The sequence below is a fragment of the Eschscholzia californica genome, unplaced genomic scaffold (genome assembly GCF_041429995.1).
Source record: "Eschscholzia californica isolate CP2 unplaced genomic scaffold, dmEscCali1.0.p SCAF_5, whole genome shotgun sequence".
NCBI classification, from domain to species: Eukaryota; Viridiplantae; Streptophyta; class Magnoliopsida; order Ranunculales; family Papaveraceae; genus Eschscholzia; species Eschscholzia californica.
In genome coordinates this window covers 21,239,884-21,256,688 of record NW_028238472.1, presented here as the reverse complement: position 1 = coordinate 21,256,688, position 16,805 = coordinate 21,239,884, and the positions used below count along the sequence as shown (strand labels likewise).

Below are 16,805 nucleotides of genomic sequence, written 5' to 3'. Positions count from 1 at the left end.
TCTTCTCCATAATCATTAACTTGGGTTAACAAATGACTATTTTTTGTATATTCACGAGTCCCGCCTCTCATCTGCTGACATAAAAAAATTAAATAAATGATCAAATAAATCTCCAAAGTTTCGAATATACCTGAATCAGAGTTGTGCGCGAAGCTCAGTTGTCTTCCGCGTGACTTGAACATTTTAATGACGCTGTTGGGGAGGTCTGCATACCAGAGTTCTTTCTCCTAGCCTGGATTTTACTGACATCATCTGCGCGTCTGTTCGCATGCGCTGCGCGTTTAATGCCTTTTCTCTTAGGAGTTGGTTTATATTACCTCATTCTTTGATCTTTTCACGTCAGGCGTTTGATCTTCTGATCACACGCTTTTTGAATTCGCCTTTTGGGTAACTGTTCACGTTACCTTTTCTGTCAGTCGTGGGACGCGTGTTATCATTTGATTGCCGCATGGCTCCTGTCGCTTCCTGTCACATTATAACCATGTCTGACTTGGTCAGAAATTCGTGGCAATTTCTTGCATTATCATTATTACTTAGGCCATTTTCGAGGCACTTTCTTCCTTAACTCTTCAGCCGAGGCTTCTTGCTCTTCATCTTCCCTTTATTGTTTTTCCTAAGTCATTATTTTCTTTAAGATTCCTCTCCAAGTCTTCTGATTTTCTCAAGTTCAAGGATAAGACCTTTGTTTGATCTTCGGTTAGAAGTTGTTCGTTTTCCATATTTCATGCAATGTGGATGCTGACCTAAGGTGCTAATTGGGGTCTCTTCTCCAGAAGGCTCGGGAATCGGGCATAAACGAAACATACTGCCTGACCCATTCTCTTGAAGAAGTCTTGCCAGTAGTTCCTTCTAGAAACTTGTTGATTTGGGAGAAGCATTGAGATCTTCCAATCTCTATATATCTTTCAGAGTTTTCATGTTCCTCTTGGATTGTTTTGGCCCTGCTCCTTTTCACTTTTTGCTGGTCTAGTTGCAAGATATTAGATATAATTTCTTCGACTCTCGGGTAATTTCTTCTATAATAGACCGGAGTAGACGTGCTCATTTTGGTATCTTAGCAGTTATTTCTCCTGTATTAGACATCAAGATGAATAAAAAATTTCTTTCTTTTTTATGACTTCTTAGTCCCTTGCATTAATTTTCCATTGGCTCATTGTTTTTGGCCTCCCTTTGATTATTTTAATTGCGTCTCCTTGTTCTCCATGCGATGCCTTTTACCTTCTGATCATGGTGCCCAGTCGTTTTGAATTCTTCGACGAGCCTTATTTATAGTTCTTGTGTATTCATGGAGGGCACATGTGCTTCTTTTTACCATGGCTCTCTTGCTGTTCGTGTCACCCTTCCTCCACGAAACACTGGTATGGCTTTCTATATGACTTTCTCTGATCCTGATTTTACCATTGAAAACCTTCACGCCGAGGTAGAAGGTGAAGGTTTTGTAAGAGTTATTTGTTTGGGGCATCTGACTCTTCATGCGAATCTAGAAGTTGTTCTCAACGCTTATCCTTTATGTCCATTGGTGCAATCTGTGAGGGGTGTTCTGAACGATTACAAACCCGTTCTTTTCGAAGTGATGGGATATCTTTTTCGTTTGAGAGGAAGGGGCAGGTTGGTGGCTGTGGTAATTTTTACTTTTGTCCTTTTCTCGTTCTTCCTCCGATGTGTAATTGTGATGATTTTTTATAGCATACGTAAATGTTTTTCTTAATTTGTCTTTTCTCTGATTTTCTTCTTGCGCTATCTTCCCTCCCTAAAATTCTTACTTAAACAATGATTGTTAGTAGGTTAGTTCAGATCATGCAGGACCTAGGCTTACTAGATGATGAACTATAACTAACTAAAATATTGGGCTCTCTTGCAAAATAGAAAAAGTATTAGTACAATAACCTATGTAAATTCATTACTTTGCCTACCTAAGTAGAGCTTTTCTTCTTGATATTTTACGCCTTCTTAAGTAGTCATAGGTTGCGCTAGAAGGGCTTCCAATTTTTCCTACTAGGCAGGTCTGATCTTAAAAGCTCTTAGGTTTTTAAATGATTGAGGCGTGCAGAGCACGACTTTAAGTTTTGCTTGCGAAGCAGGACTTGTGGGTACTCGGCCAACGAGGCTTTTGTTTAAATTTTGAATACGACTTCTTTTTAATTTCGACTTTTGACTAGGACTCTCTCTTAGGCATGCGCTTTAGCAAGGCTTATGTTTTTATGGTTGGGTTATGGCTTGGGCTATCCGGGCTTTCGTATTAACAAGTTTCGACTAGGGCTCCCCCTTAGGCCTTCACTTTAGCAGGGTTTATTTTTTGATGGTCGGGTTATTACTTGGGCTATCCGGGCTTACGTTTTAACGGGTTTCGACTAGGCATCCCCCTTAGGCCTGCGTTTTAGTAGGATTTGTTTTTTGATGGCCGGGTTATCACTTGGGCTATCCGGGCTCACGTTTTAATGGGTTTTAACAAAGGCCCCCGCTTACGCTCTGCGCTTCAGCAAGGCTTATTGTTTTATGATCGGGTTATCGCTTCGTCTATCCAGGCTTACGTTTTAACGAGGTTTGACTAGGGCTCCCACTTAGGCATGCGCTTTAACATGGTCTAGTTTTAGTAGTCGGGTTATCTCTTTCTCTATCCGGGCTTACGTTTAATGAGGTTTGACTAGGGCTCCCCCTTAGGCCTGGGCTTTGGGAGGGCTTAATTTTAGTGGTCAGGTTACCGCTTTCCCTATCCGGGTTTAAGTTTTAACGAGGTTTTGATGATACTTGAAATGGTCATTCGTTGACTAACGTCAAGAAGTCAAGAAAAGACCAGAAGCCCAACGGGCAACCCGTCTCTAGGCAACAAGACATTTTAGCCCGAAGAGGTCTACAACCTAAGCCCAAAATCAAGAGGTTGGCCAAATTATCAAAGGAGTTTCAGCCTGCCTACTTCAAACACGACCAGGTCTGCCCAGGGATTCAAAGGAGAGTTGGGGGGTCTATGTAAGCAAGGTTGATGCCTTACACTCTGAACACGGCTAGACAGAAGCGCGCCGCGCGACTTCCGTTTTAATCCCAAATCCTCCTAAAGATCTCAGACGGTTAAGATTTTAAGTGTTTGATTAACTTGGGTTGCAAGAGTCTCAAAGGATGAAGCATCTCCTAGAAGATCTCTCATCTCAGCAGCAGGGACGGATCCAGGATTTTCACTTAGGGGGTGCGGATTTATATACCTAAATAAATTTTTATTTTGCAAACACAATAATTAATAAAATACTTATATTCATTAATTATATTGATACATCAACGATTACAAACGTAAATGACCTCTACGAGAGTTCATATTTTGAAATGTTCTCATAATCGACTCATTGTCAATTTCACTAAGAACTTCTTTTTCAATAAAGACTACTAAACTATCATTTAACCACGCATCACTCATCCTATTTCTTAAGCGTGTTTTAACTAGCTTCATAGCTGAAAAAGCTCTTTCAACAGAGGCAGTTGCAACCGACAAAGTTAGTGCTAAAGTGATAAGTAAATAAACTGAATGATAAGCTTTATCCCTCATAGTTTCCACCAACGTTCTAGCAAGAGCTCCAATTCCATTTAAATTTGAGAAATCGTCATTTTCCCTCATATCGTAAATGTAATTATCAAGCTGAGAACTTAGTAGCATAGTGTCAAGACTACTGAAATCTGACGAATAAAATTCAGCAAGACGCATCAACTTACTTTTGTCGAAAAGAGCAAAATCTCTAGATGGACTCAAACATGCCATACAACAGAGCAACTCGGTATTCTTCTCAGTGAAACGAGCATTTAATTCTTGAAGTTGCATATCAATAATGGTATTGAAAATCTCTGCTTGATAGTGATACAAGTTTGTAATTTGTTGTGCATTCCTTCTGCTTCTCCCTTGAACTATGTACGAACCATTAAGATCAACAACTTCAATATTATGTTTTTCACAAAAAGTACAAACATTTAAGGTAGATGAGTTGAAGTTTGTAGAATTTATGGTTAGAGTTGAAGTTTGTAGGAGTTTAGGGTAGATAAATTGATGTTTGTAGGGAGTTTATGATAGATGAATTGAAGTTTATAGAGTTTAGGGTAAATGAGTTTAAGTTTGTAGGGGTTTATGGTAGATGAATTGAAGTTTATAGAGTTTAGAGTAGATGAATTGAAGTTTGTAGGGATTTAGGGTAGATGAGTTGAAAGTTTGTAGGGGTTAATGGTAGATGAATTGAAGTTTATAGAATTTAGGATAGATAAATTGAAGTTTGTAAGGTTTAGGGTAGATGAGTTGAAGTTTGTAGGGGTTTATGATAGATGAATTGAAGTTTATAGAGTGTAGGATAGATGAATTGAAGTTTGTAGGGATTTAGGGTAGATGAGTTGAAGTTTGTGGGGGTTTATGGTAGATGAATTGAAGTTTATAGTGTTTAAGCTAGATAAATTGAAGTTTGTAGAGATTTAAGGTAGATGAATTAAAGTTTGTAGGAGTTTAGGATATTTGAATTGATTACATTTAAAAAAAAATATTAAAAAATGGGGCAGCTAGGCTCGAACCCGTACAAATTTGATTCCACATCTAGAAGCTCATACCTACAACCATCAGGTCACTCTGTTCTTTTGTTATGACTGTGCACGCTGGTTTAAATAAATACTTAAAAGACACAGAGCACTTCAAGAAAAAAAAGTAAAGCGGTGAGTTTCGAACTCATGACCTCATGGTCAGATAGTTTTGAATCCCAGGTTTTACCATCACGCCACACTCTCCTTTATGTCTTCTACGCACATCGTTATATACATATCTTTATAATACATGTATAAAAAAAATTATTACTACTAGTTTTTTTTTTGGGAGGATCGAGGGGGTGCGGCCGCACCCCCTCGCACCCCATTGGATCCGCCCCTGCTCAGCAGGAAATTTATGAAACATCTTTAAGGAGAGGAACTTCCAATTATCTTAGATACGAGATAAACTCAAAAGAAACTGTAACTAAGAAATAGTGGTTTCAATACAACACGGTGTATTCGAACTGCCTCGATCTCACAGTCTGTCCAAAGCAGCCTATAAAAGGGCATCACATCACCTTCAGCAAGGTACGTTCCCTAAGGATCAACCAATACTCAATACTTTAACTAGGAAAGGACAATCAACTGACTGTCATGAGCGTGGGAGAGGTTTTCGGACACTTTGCAAGTCTTCTCCCCAAGTTTCCAGGAGCGGGAGCTAAAGGAACAGTATCATTCAATCAGACGAAATATCAACCATTCAGACGTGATTAAGCATCAAGTCTCTACTTTTAGACTGATAATCAGAATTGCCACTTTTTGACCTCAGCAGGTTACACTAAAAGGAGGATTGACTCCAGCAATATCATCAATTCGGTAACCCGAATCCTTACTCAGTGCTTTTGAAAATTACCTTCGTTATTTTTTCTGCTCCAGCAATGTGTTCACAAGAGGATACCCACAACGAAACTGAACGTTCTCAGTTGGAGGAATCGATGGTTGAGGTTGAGCGCCTCAAGGCAGAAGAACTTCACAGTGATGAAGACGTATGCAGCCTTCGCGACGATCTCCGCAAAGTTAAAGAGGAGGCAGATTTGGTTTTGAAGGAGCGAGCGTTGGGAGAGAAAGTGAAAAGCCTCTAAAGCTCTTCCTTACACCATCTAGTGCTTTCAGAACACATCTCGATGAGTACCGAATGAAGGCCCTTAAGCAGCTATACAAGGAAAGGGAGCAATATCAGACAACACTTTTGGACCCACATCGACAATACATCCCATAGCTCCTAAGGGCGGGTTCGAAGTTCAAGGCTGGCCCTGACTTTTAGGTGGCCGAAGTGAAGTTAAAAAATGAGGCCCCTTGTATTATCCATAAATTGAAAGTTTACCTTAGGCCCTCAAGAACGTACATCAACACCGAACCCATCATATAAAATCTGTGCAAAAACTAAACATCTTTCCCTTCATTCAAAAATACATTCATAATACGTTTTTTTTATCAATTTAATCCTAGTTGGATTTATCGTAATAGTTAACCAACAGACAGGGGTGCACTTTTTTGTGATGCCAAAATGGACCAGAGAATATTTAGACGATTTTTGTGGTGTACTTTTTTAGTAATGTTTTTGTTATTCTATTGGGGTGACTTCTTAAAACATTGAGTTTTGAGATCTCATATTATATTTGAAGGAGAGGTTTCACAATAAAGATGGCCATTTAGATTCGTCTAGAGTAAAATAAAGTTTATGTAACTTAAATTATTTTGAACTTAACTACATTATGTTTTAGGTTTTACATTATTAGAAAAAAGACTACAAAATTTTTCGCTACAGAAACAAAGTTCTCGACCTCCATTGATGAGAAGAAACTGATTTGTTTGTAAAGAAATGTAATATTTGGAAGGGTTGTAAAATCCTAACTTTTTTACTCTCATTTGACATAACATTAGCATGACTAAAAATGATGGAAGCCATCCAAAATAAATGCCTAAATAAATTGTACTTTACAAATATGAAAAAATTTATTGTAATAACCATACCGTCATGTGGAAACAATTTATTGATGAAGACTTTCAACAAAAAATACAAAATTTAGTGATCAAGCCAAAAGATTAGAACTATATATTCTAAAAATATTATATTCTTTTTGTACTCAATCCCAAAATAATGATTAATATCCTACCGTAACTAATAATAATAATCTATATTACAAAATACATCAATATGACTGGGACATAATTAATACAAAATAATGTGACTAGGATATGTGATTAGGACAAAATTAACATGATTAGGACTAGGATATATGATTAGGATATGAATTAAATTTCTTTTATTTTCTTAATAATTATTAAACCCCATCTTTACCTCTACCTCCTCCATTATTAATTTCTTTGTAATTATTTCTCATTTTAATATGTACTTACGCCTTCCACATTTTCTCACATTAATGTGTACTTACTCATTTCACATTATATCAGATTTTAGTTTTTATTACTCCTTCCACATCAACATAATTAGGACAAAATAAATACTAGATGATTAGGATAACCCCATAGACATATTATATAAAATACTTAAATTTCTATTATGTAAGACACTTAAATTTCTGGCTGACTGGAATGAAATAAATCTTGCACTTTCATATTTCTATCCAAATATTGAAATTGATATAACACTTCACCTTCCCTCATCCCTTATGACCTTTCAACTCATTAATCCTCAATTTTTACCGCCACCTTTGGAAACGTCCATCTCTTAAACTGATTTTACTAATATATTCTTATGTAGCGTCATAAAACCAAATATTATAACCAAGAACTCCAAGTTGTAGATGTATATTTCATCATATCTTAAGGTTTTATACAAACCTTCAAGATGGGTGAATAAGAACAGGAAGACCATTGCAATTATAAGGTATTACTTTATCGTTCTTATGAACAACCACAAAACTAAACATTATAATCAACATATCCAGAGTTGAAGATGTATATTCATCATTCTTTAGATACAAAAAAAGACGTATATTCGTCATCTTGTAAATTGGTATAAATGTGTATCGAATAATTTTTGTCCCCGTCAAACATTTATTATTTTTATAGTTCAAATTTATGATTTTGGAAGCATATCAGAACAATGTTGTTCGGGAAGGAGGTGAGAACTGAAAATTGAAACTTCTCAAATGAGTATGTTTTAAATTAGTCTGTTAAGACTATGAGGAAGTAATAACGAAAAAGTAAAGAGAGAATTTAATAATCAAAGTGAGGTACTATTGTTGACCCAGTTACAAATATTAAAGCATGTTTATTTAGCAATGGCGTCAGGGAAAGCATGATCAATTATTAGGTCAAATGACAATGGTAGTAGAGAGGCTAATCGACTATGGGACACCAATAGTCTTCAAGGGTTGGTGTTAAGGTTAGTATAAATTAAGTGATAAGAATGTCAAGAATTGGTACAAAAAGGTATTTTTATTACTTTAATATTGACTCTCAGTTTTAGGGTTCATGATATTCGGTAGTTGCTCTTCATAGTTGTTTCTTCGTAATTCTATCTTACGCATTCTATTTTTCGAATGCTAATGCAGCTATAACTTGCCTGAAAAATTTGAGTTTGAAGACTTAAAAATGAAGTTCAGTTAAAGGCACTTATATACTTTGCTCTATACGTAAACCTTCGAAAGTTGCACATTTTTTTCATTATGAAATTTTCTTTTCGATCCGTTGTTTCGGACACTAAATGTTAGTCAATTTGTATTTTCACATCACTTGTAAATTGTCTATGCTGAGATTGTGAATATCATATTTTTTGAACTTCAAAGAATTTCCAATAGGAAAGATCAATCACCTCGGGTTTTTTATATTCGTCTCTATGCGTTTTTTTATTACATCTTATTATTTTAGGTGTTGTCAAATTTTATAATAAATGTGTATCTTTTTTTATCCGTTATTTTTTTATGAGTCCATGGGTATATAGACCAAAATCATTTTCATAATAGGTATATAGACCAATCTTCCCAAAATATGGACATTTAGTCCTTTTACAATAAGGGCATAAATAACTCATACTTTATTGATAAATACCCTCCATGTCCCTCGTCTAAAAAATCCGGGGTTGTTAAATTTCGGAATGAATCCGGAAAGTTTCCCAAACCAGGGGGCGTGATTTGGGGGAGATATTTAGGTTACAAACTGAAAAGATTTAATAGGAAGTAACGGATCAAGGATATTTTCCAAAACAGATTTTTCAAAACAGATTTGGAAAACGGATATTTTCCAAAATAGATTTTCTCTCTCATCCTTTCAGATTTGGAAACCAAATCTATATATCACTTTCTCTCACTTAATTTTCAGATTTGGAAAGAGTATATTTTCTGAGATCAATTAGCGTGATTTGGGGGTTAATATTCAAAACATATATATCAACTTTCTCTCACTTAACTTTCATTTTTTACTCATACATAAACACACATCGAATACAAATTATGAAACAAGTTCGTAAATTATGTGTTATTTATGACGAGAAAACCATCATTTGTCATGTATACAACGTAATTTATCATATGCGTGTGTGTCATCCATTATGTACCATTGAATACTTAGATTATTTTCTGACATAAATTACTTGTTTTTTATGTCATGTTAGGAAATGTACCATTGAATCCATTATGTACCATTGAATACTTAGATTATCCATTATGTACCATAAATTATAGTAACTTGTTAGGAAATTTAAATCTGAAATCATGTTTTTTGTTATAAAGTATGTGATTTATCATAAATTATGTATACTGTATAGTAAATAACACAACCTTTGTACGACTGAAAGGAAATTTTATTGAACAGTAATCTGTGTTTTATTGTAAATGAAAAGAACATAGTAGACTAGGTAACTTAAAAACAAATTCCGTCAGAATGTTGCCCGAGCTCTCGATCCTTACTGTCTTTGGTCTTCCAGGTTTACGGCGAATCAAACATGGTAGTGTTTTTGACTCTTCATTAAATGTACATGGTTCATCGAAGTTAGGGGCAGGGTTTATATGTTCCTTGTAAGTCTTCACGTAAGACTCCGTTGTCCAAACAGGATCATAGAAACAATCTTCTTCATCGTAATTTATACTTCTATAGTTTATGTGATGATTCTGTAAGAAATTCCATCAGTGCTGGTTTACTACAAGAAAAAAAAAACATATGTATTAGTTAAAAAAATTATAATCAAATTTACATACATTAATAATGAAAGATTTAATAAAAAACAAATGAGATGGATCATAAATAACAGGTACAGATCAATAAATTATGTATAATGTATGGAAAAGTACAATTGTTTATTAGGTTAAGAGAAGTTTTATATGCTTGTCATGGCCACTGTTCTGGTAAAAAAGGACGTGTAATGTTGGATAAATTTTTCATACTTTACGAACCTTTGATCATTAATACTATCATCTTACGTGAAATGTATGCAGATTGTATCAGAAAGTATGGTAATTTATCGTAACGTAACTGTAATTTTTATTCTGTTACAAGAATCAGAAAGGATAAACATCAAGATATTATTAGCAAATTTTATCAGAAAACATGAAAAGTTATCGTAAAGTACCTGTACTTTATATTCTGTTATAGGAATAAGTGTGGATAATCACAAAGATCAAGAACTATATGGACAGATGATTCTGATCTGCAAAAAAAACAAAAAAAGAAGAGGATTTAACGTAGATCTGAAGAAAATACAATGAACATTGGAAGGAGAAATAACATACTAACATTGAACAAATCATTAAATAAGAAATAAACATCAAAGATCTTAAAGAGTTATGAAAATTTTAGAGAGAGAAAATATAAATCTTCCATTCGAAGGTAGTTAAGATTACAGCAAAACAGATTCAAAGTTATTGAAATGGAAAACAAGAAAAGAAAGACCTAAATCAAGATTTGATGTTTTCAACGATTCTATATGAATCTTTAACCTATAAAGCAATAAAGATAAAATTTTAAACCTGAATAACAATGGCTAGAATAAAGAGATAAACAGTATAAAACCTAAATAACAATGGAGGTTTTGATGAAAGCTCTTGATTGAATATTAAACAATGGAATTTTTAACAGCTGGTGGTGAGATTAATTTATGTTTAATGAAGATTTCGTTTTTAGAGAGAGAGATGGAAAGTTACCGGATTTCAGTTACGGAATATTATCAACATAGTAGTTAGTTACAATTCAAACGTGATTGGAGAGAGAAAGTTGAGATAAAAATGGAAAAAATATCTTTAACAGTTTAGAATGTAAATCACGTTTTGATATTAAAGAAGGTTAATATAGGTATTAAATCTTTAATATGTATTATATGGATTTGTGTTTTCTCTCTAGATGAGACCAAAAGGACTAGATATCCATTTAAATTATTATTTAGGTTTTGAAATCCTTTTTAGGATTATAGAGGATTAAATCTCCTATTAGGACCCAATTTTTGGTCTATAGACTCAAAAATTCTATTTGTTTTCTATGTGCATGTACACTATGAAAATTCATGAGCTGATGATGATATATGGCAGTTTAGTCTTGATGATGATATATTAGGCAGTTTATAGACTAAATGCTTTCGTCCGCTACGAGGCACCTAATTTGGACTTTAATTGAATTATAAATTTTTGACTAATTAATTTATAAATGTTTATGTATTTAAAAATGGCTTTTATTTTACTGAAATTTTTAACTCATGCACATATAAATTGTTATTTAAAATAAAGACTTAAATTATAGTTTAACCCAAGACTATTTGTAGACCAATTTTCAGTCAAAGTTTGAGATGATCTCGAGCAATTTTAGAAAATTTCTTGGGTGAATATTTGCAAAAGTCCTCTTACCTTCTACTAATGGAGCATTTTAGTACATATAGACCATTTTGTTTCAACTTGTGAAGTTCAGATCAACTTAGTTATTTTATTACATAATTGAATATATTTGGAATTAATTTGTTAATTGCACCAAATTCATTCGATTTGCGTCATATAGTACGTAATTTGTTGTTGGATAAGGTTCAAGATGTGTAATTTGAGGAGAAACTTACTTTTCTCATTCGCTGATCTGATACATTCGCTGATCTTAGGAGAAAACAAATTTATTATACTCTACTCTACCTAGGTTTCGAATAATGTTCTTAATCAAGTTGGTGATTACATTATTATGATTAGTACAAAGTTTTCTGAAAAATCTCATATGAAATTTCTATCACTTGCCCGATAGTAGACTACGTGTGATATGATGTGTTGTAATCCATAGATATTTACGATAGGTTAGACAACATAATTGCATCAATTTCAATTTAATTGCCCTCACATTAAAGAAAAAATCATACCCATTATCTCCATTTCGTAAGGGGCGTTGCCCCCGTACGTAGGGCGGGGGGCTATGCCTAGTAAAAATATAAAGAAACACATCATATGTGATAAAGCAGACATGATGGTTATTTGGGTGAAAAGTTCAAATTTTGGTAAGCCCACTTGTTGAAACAAACGAGAAGAATGAAACTTGCTCTTCTTGAACACGGGACATCTATTGTTCGTTTCTACTGGTTTCAGTTGAAAACTGTAACTACTGGAAATTTCTACAAGCGCCTCTAGAGATGTGGTCCCCCGAAATTAAGTGGACCAAAGTGAGGCTTTGCTCGCTTTGGGCCAGGACCGGCCCTGTATAGGTACGTTGAAGCAACAAATCTTTGAGCGAAACGAGCTTTACTCGGGCGCAGAGGTAAAATAAAACTTTTGTGGTTTGAAAAATAGTTGCAGTCTCAAACACGTGAACTTGGGTTCGTTACATGATAGACCAAAGCGAATGCGCCAAGATTATGTTTCTTCAAAAAATTCGATTTTCTTCAAAAGATCAACAAGTTTACAAATCTATAAATCAGGATCACTACAAGTAGTTACTAATCCATCAAACAATTCAATCTCTTCTTCTCGAAACCTTTCTACATATACCTAAAAATATCCATCATAATTCTTAGTCATGTATTTTAAATTTTCTCCACATCCTAATCTGTTAGTTTTTATTTTCTTTCATTTCTCTATTTTTCTTTCTATGTTTGTTGTGTTGATGATTGAAATCAGAAGTTGTATTTATAAAAATGATTTCTGATAATGAATGTGAAAATAACATTTTGTTGTCATCATATACACACGCTAACTTTAAATTTTTTTGTATATTATATCACGGACAATTAATATCAACATAATTATCGCTTGAATGAGTTTACCGTCACATTTAACTCACTATAATAAAAATATATATATAACTATATGTCTATATTTCCTTAGTTATCTTATTAATAAACCAAGGTTGATTGGTAAGGATGTTTATAAAATTATGTTGTATGTAATCATTCCCTCTTCTATTGTTATTATTGTAATTGATGTTATATTTACATGCGACATTTATATTCTTGTATATACCATTTAAATAAATTAAAATAAAAGTTTATTTTGTGTAAATAAAAACCATTGATATTAACAATTTAAAAAAAAATATATTACATTATTTCACTTGTTTTATAAATTATACATTGATAATATTTATTAACTTTAGTAACTATATATTTGTTAATTTTATTTATACTTATAACCATAAAAATTTATTAACTAATATTTACTAATATTTAGTAACGTCAACAAAATAATTGTTCTATTAAGCATATGTTTGTTAATATTATTTCCTAACTTTATTAAGTATGTTTTTTTTTTAACTTTTATTAACTGACTCTTTTATCGTCTTTTTCTATTTTAATCAATTTAAATTTTAAAATATAACAAAATACGACAAAATCAAACATATCTTAAAATATTTAATGGAAAATCTAGCTAGGATGATAGATTGTTCGCAAGATCCATAAATAAGATAACATAATGGAGAAACTTCAGAAATATATGGTGTTGATAGGGTTTAAATTGTTTTGGAGGTGGAGGGATGTAATAGATGTATGTTTTATCTTGATTATAATGTAATTTATGTGATCTAATTTTCGTCTAGATCACACCAATTCATATAGAAAGATAAAATTTAGATTGCAAAAAATTGAAAAGTGTTGTTCTTAAGGTATAAGAAAACAAACAAAAATTTACGTCGTTAACGTATAAAACTATCACCTTCTATTCGTCGCCTTTTTTTGTTCCATATATCAACAGTACTGAAGGTTCTAGAACCCATTAAAAGTACAATGGTTTACAAGAGCACACTGGTCTACCAAGACATAAACAAAACTCTCAAAACAGAAAAGCATAAGCTATAACCTAGCCCCATATCTAAACAGTTCCAAGAATAATAGCGACCCTAGTATAAGCACAAGAAAACAGAAGCATAATTTCATATATCATTTGTTAACTCTTATTCTGACAACCCCGTAACATAACTCCTATTCTGATAACCCCTGCCTTATCTTTGTTTATTATCCTATACAGCTCCACATTGAAATCAGATGGTAGCAGGCCCTCTTTTATTCTGGCTGGTATTCTTTCCTTGAACACCTCAAAACACAAAGGGCAAAAGTGACACGATTCGCTCCGCCTACTTGTATGTGTCCATCACAACTTTGCCTACATGTATACAACCCATCATCCATTAAACATCAATAGTTCAGAACAATGAACCTATAGATAGGAAAGTAAAGGGACAAAGAGAAGGGCAAAGCCTATACTTTCTTCGGATCATAAACGACATACTCATTATACTCTAAAGGTATGTCTTTGTACTCATAGGTGACAACTCGGGCATCAGGCTCTTTAAAGCCCCCCTTACATGTGAAGTGTTCGGATTCTTCCATTTTCTTTCTCTCTGGACCTTTCAATCTTATTTCATTTTCTTCCAACGACTTCGTATCATGTTTTTTTAAGAGTCAAAGATCAGTTGGTATTCACGAAGCTGGAAATGTTGAAAAAAGTAAAAGTCCCCATATTTACCGTCACTAATACCAAAACACGGTTGTGGTTGTTGTGGCGTTGGTACAGATATGCATGAAAGCTAACATGGGAGACTGGTTATAAAATTTATCTGAATCAGACTAAAAGTAAATATTTATACGATATATATCAAAATAAGATCGAAATGATGTTAAATATGTAATCATATATTCATATTCATCAACCTTGTAATACATACCTTCTTCCTTCTCCTTTGTAAATTTGGTGAAGAATATGTCCTCAATTTGATGGATTCTAAGCAAAATCCAATCCATTTCTTGTAATCCTTATGAAACATACTCTTTTCCTTCTCCCCCTGTAGATGTTATCGAGCATGTCATAAATTCAAATTCAATACCAATTGAAGCCGAAAAATAAATGATTAGTAAGAGTAAGAGAGTCCTCAAATTTCAAGAGACCATGAAAGAGACTGTTGAAGTTACATAGGCAGTCAAAAATCTAACAAACGAACCCTAAAAACAATAAGAAGAACCATAATACAAATCAAACTCAAAGAAACCCTAGAAACAATTAAAGGTTTAGATATTTTTATTGAAGTTTTGATAGAACTAAAACAATGAAAAGTTTTTATACTTCATTATAAAGATATGTACAAAGATACTAATTAGTTTATCCTATACTGCGTTAAATATGAAACTAAAGCGTTATTCTCCACGAGAAAGTTTGGACTGATTCTTATAAACCTAGAAGTGATCGAAGATAAATTTCCAAACTATTCTAAGATTTTTTCTATTATCTACAATACCTGCATCTATCGAGCATTTATTTTTTAGACCTAAGTATAGGTTCAACTTCAAAACCCTTAACTTGGTCTGCTTTCAACATACCTCCTATTACAACTCTTTAACCATATTTTCCATTTGTAACTAAAACTCTAATGTACCCAAAGTTTCCCACAAAAACCCATCCCCTCCCTTGTATCCTAGTATGGGTATGATAGATGGAAGTGTTAGATGTTAAAGGAACTCAAAAACTACCAAAAGTATATAAAAGATAGGGACAGGTGAAAGTGAAAAATAAAAAATATTTAGAACTCACCATAATTCAAAGAAAGCAATATGGCTAAATGATAGTCTTTAAGTAGTTCTAGAAAGTAAACCTGCACCATAACATCAAAAAAAACTTTCATGCCTCTTCAAACAAAACACTGCAATTAATTGATTCAAATTACCGTTAATACACAAATGTTACCCGAACAAAGTTGATGAAGAGGGTAACAAGCTGCTAAATCAAAAAAAAAGAAGTCACCCTTAAATTCAATAATCCATCAAAGAAATCCGCCAAAAAAAGTAAAGAGCTAAGTAAAAAAAGAAAACATACCCATGTTCCATTTTTTTTTTCCGGAATTCGGCGCGATCATCATCATTGCGGAATTTTATCAAACGCATTTTATGCAGCTTTAAATAGTGAATCTTCATGCTCCAAACATGCGAAATTTTCAATCTTTATCCTTCCATACTAACATGATGAACTTCAAAAGTGCACTTATCACCATAGAGCTGCAGAAAAAATAAATTAAAGATTCGGAACGGCAAAAAATATACCATCCATATAACAAACATTAGCTTAGAAATCCAAAATCTAACATCAGTTATTTCATTCCATACCCAGAAACAGAGAAATCCAAAACGCAATAATCATTTCATCAACTGGAACGAAGAGGTAGTGAGAACTAATTTGAACCTTAAAACTGATAATGACAGGATTGCAAAAGCTTTTAGGTTACTTTCCTCTTCATCGTGAAAGTGTATTCAAGCTCAACTTTAAAGGAGAGATTTTGATGCCCTTACCCAATGAGATTCAAATAAAATAAAATTTCTGAAAGAGGTACACACCTTTTCTCCAATATGTGTAAGTTGTTATCCATTGGTAGCCATCACCAATTACAACCTGATGAGAGAGGGATAAATTCTACAATTATGAGAGAGAAGAAGTAACCTAAAACATCATTAAATTTTGTAACGAAAGGAGGATAAGAGGCAGGTAAAAAATGAGAAAACAATTTTAATGAGGAAGAGCTAGGGTCCCTAACGCTCTTCTGGTGGAATAAAGGGAAGGGTGTAGATTAAAAGAATTAACTGGGTCAATGTTGGAACGTGGTGTGTAACGCGGGAAGGAAGGCGGAAAAAGGCTCCAGGAGAGATAACCGACCAGATTAGAGGGTTTAGTCATTTTTTTTCAGTGGGTCAATAAATCAAGGTGGGTAATAGATCTGAAGGTAAAAAATGTATCAAAATTGCAACGGACGACCGGATTTGTCTTTTGGCTTGTCTCAGTCAGCAAAAAACTTTGCATTTTATATAATAGATAGCTCATAAATTGTTATTGTTAATTATTAACTAATATTTACTAAATTTA

At 33.5% G+C, this 16,805-nt stretch overlaps 1 long non-coding RNA gene across 1 annotated transcript; it reads right to left on the bottom strand.

Moving 5' to 3' along the window:
* Positions 1 to 13,731: 13,731 nt before the first annotated feature.
* LOC147537781 (uncharacterized) lies at positions 13,732 to 16,421 on the bottom strand. Its single transcript, XR_015226296.1, has 5 exons — positions 16,283 to 16,421; positions 15,768 to 15,946; positions 15,486 to 15,546; positions 14,626 to 14,742; positions 13,732 to 14,063 (listed from the first exon to the last, which is right to left on the bottom strand). It is a non-coding gene; the product is annotated as an uncharacterized LOC147537781 (long non-coding RNA).
* Between the last annotated feature and the right edge of the window lie 384 nt (positions 16,422 to 16,805).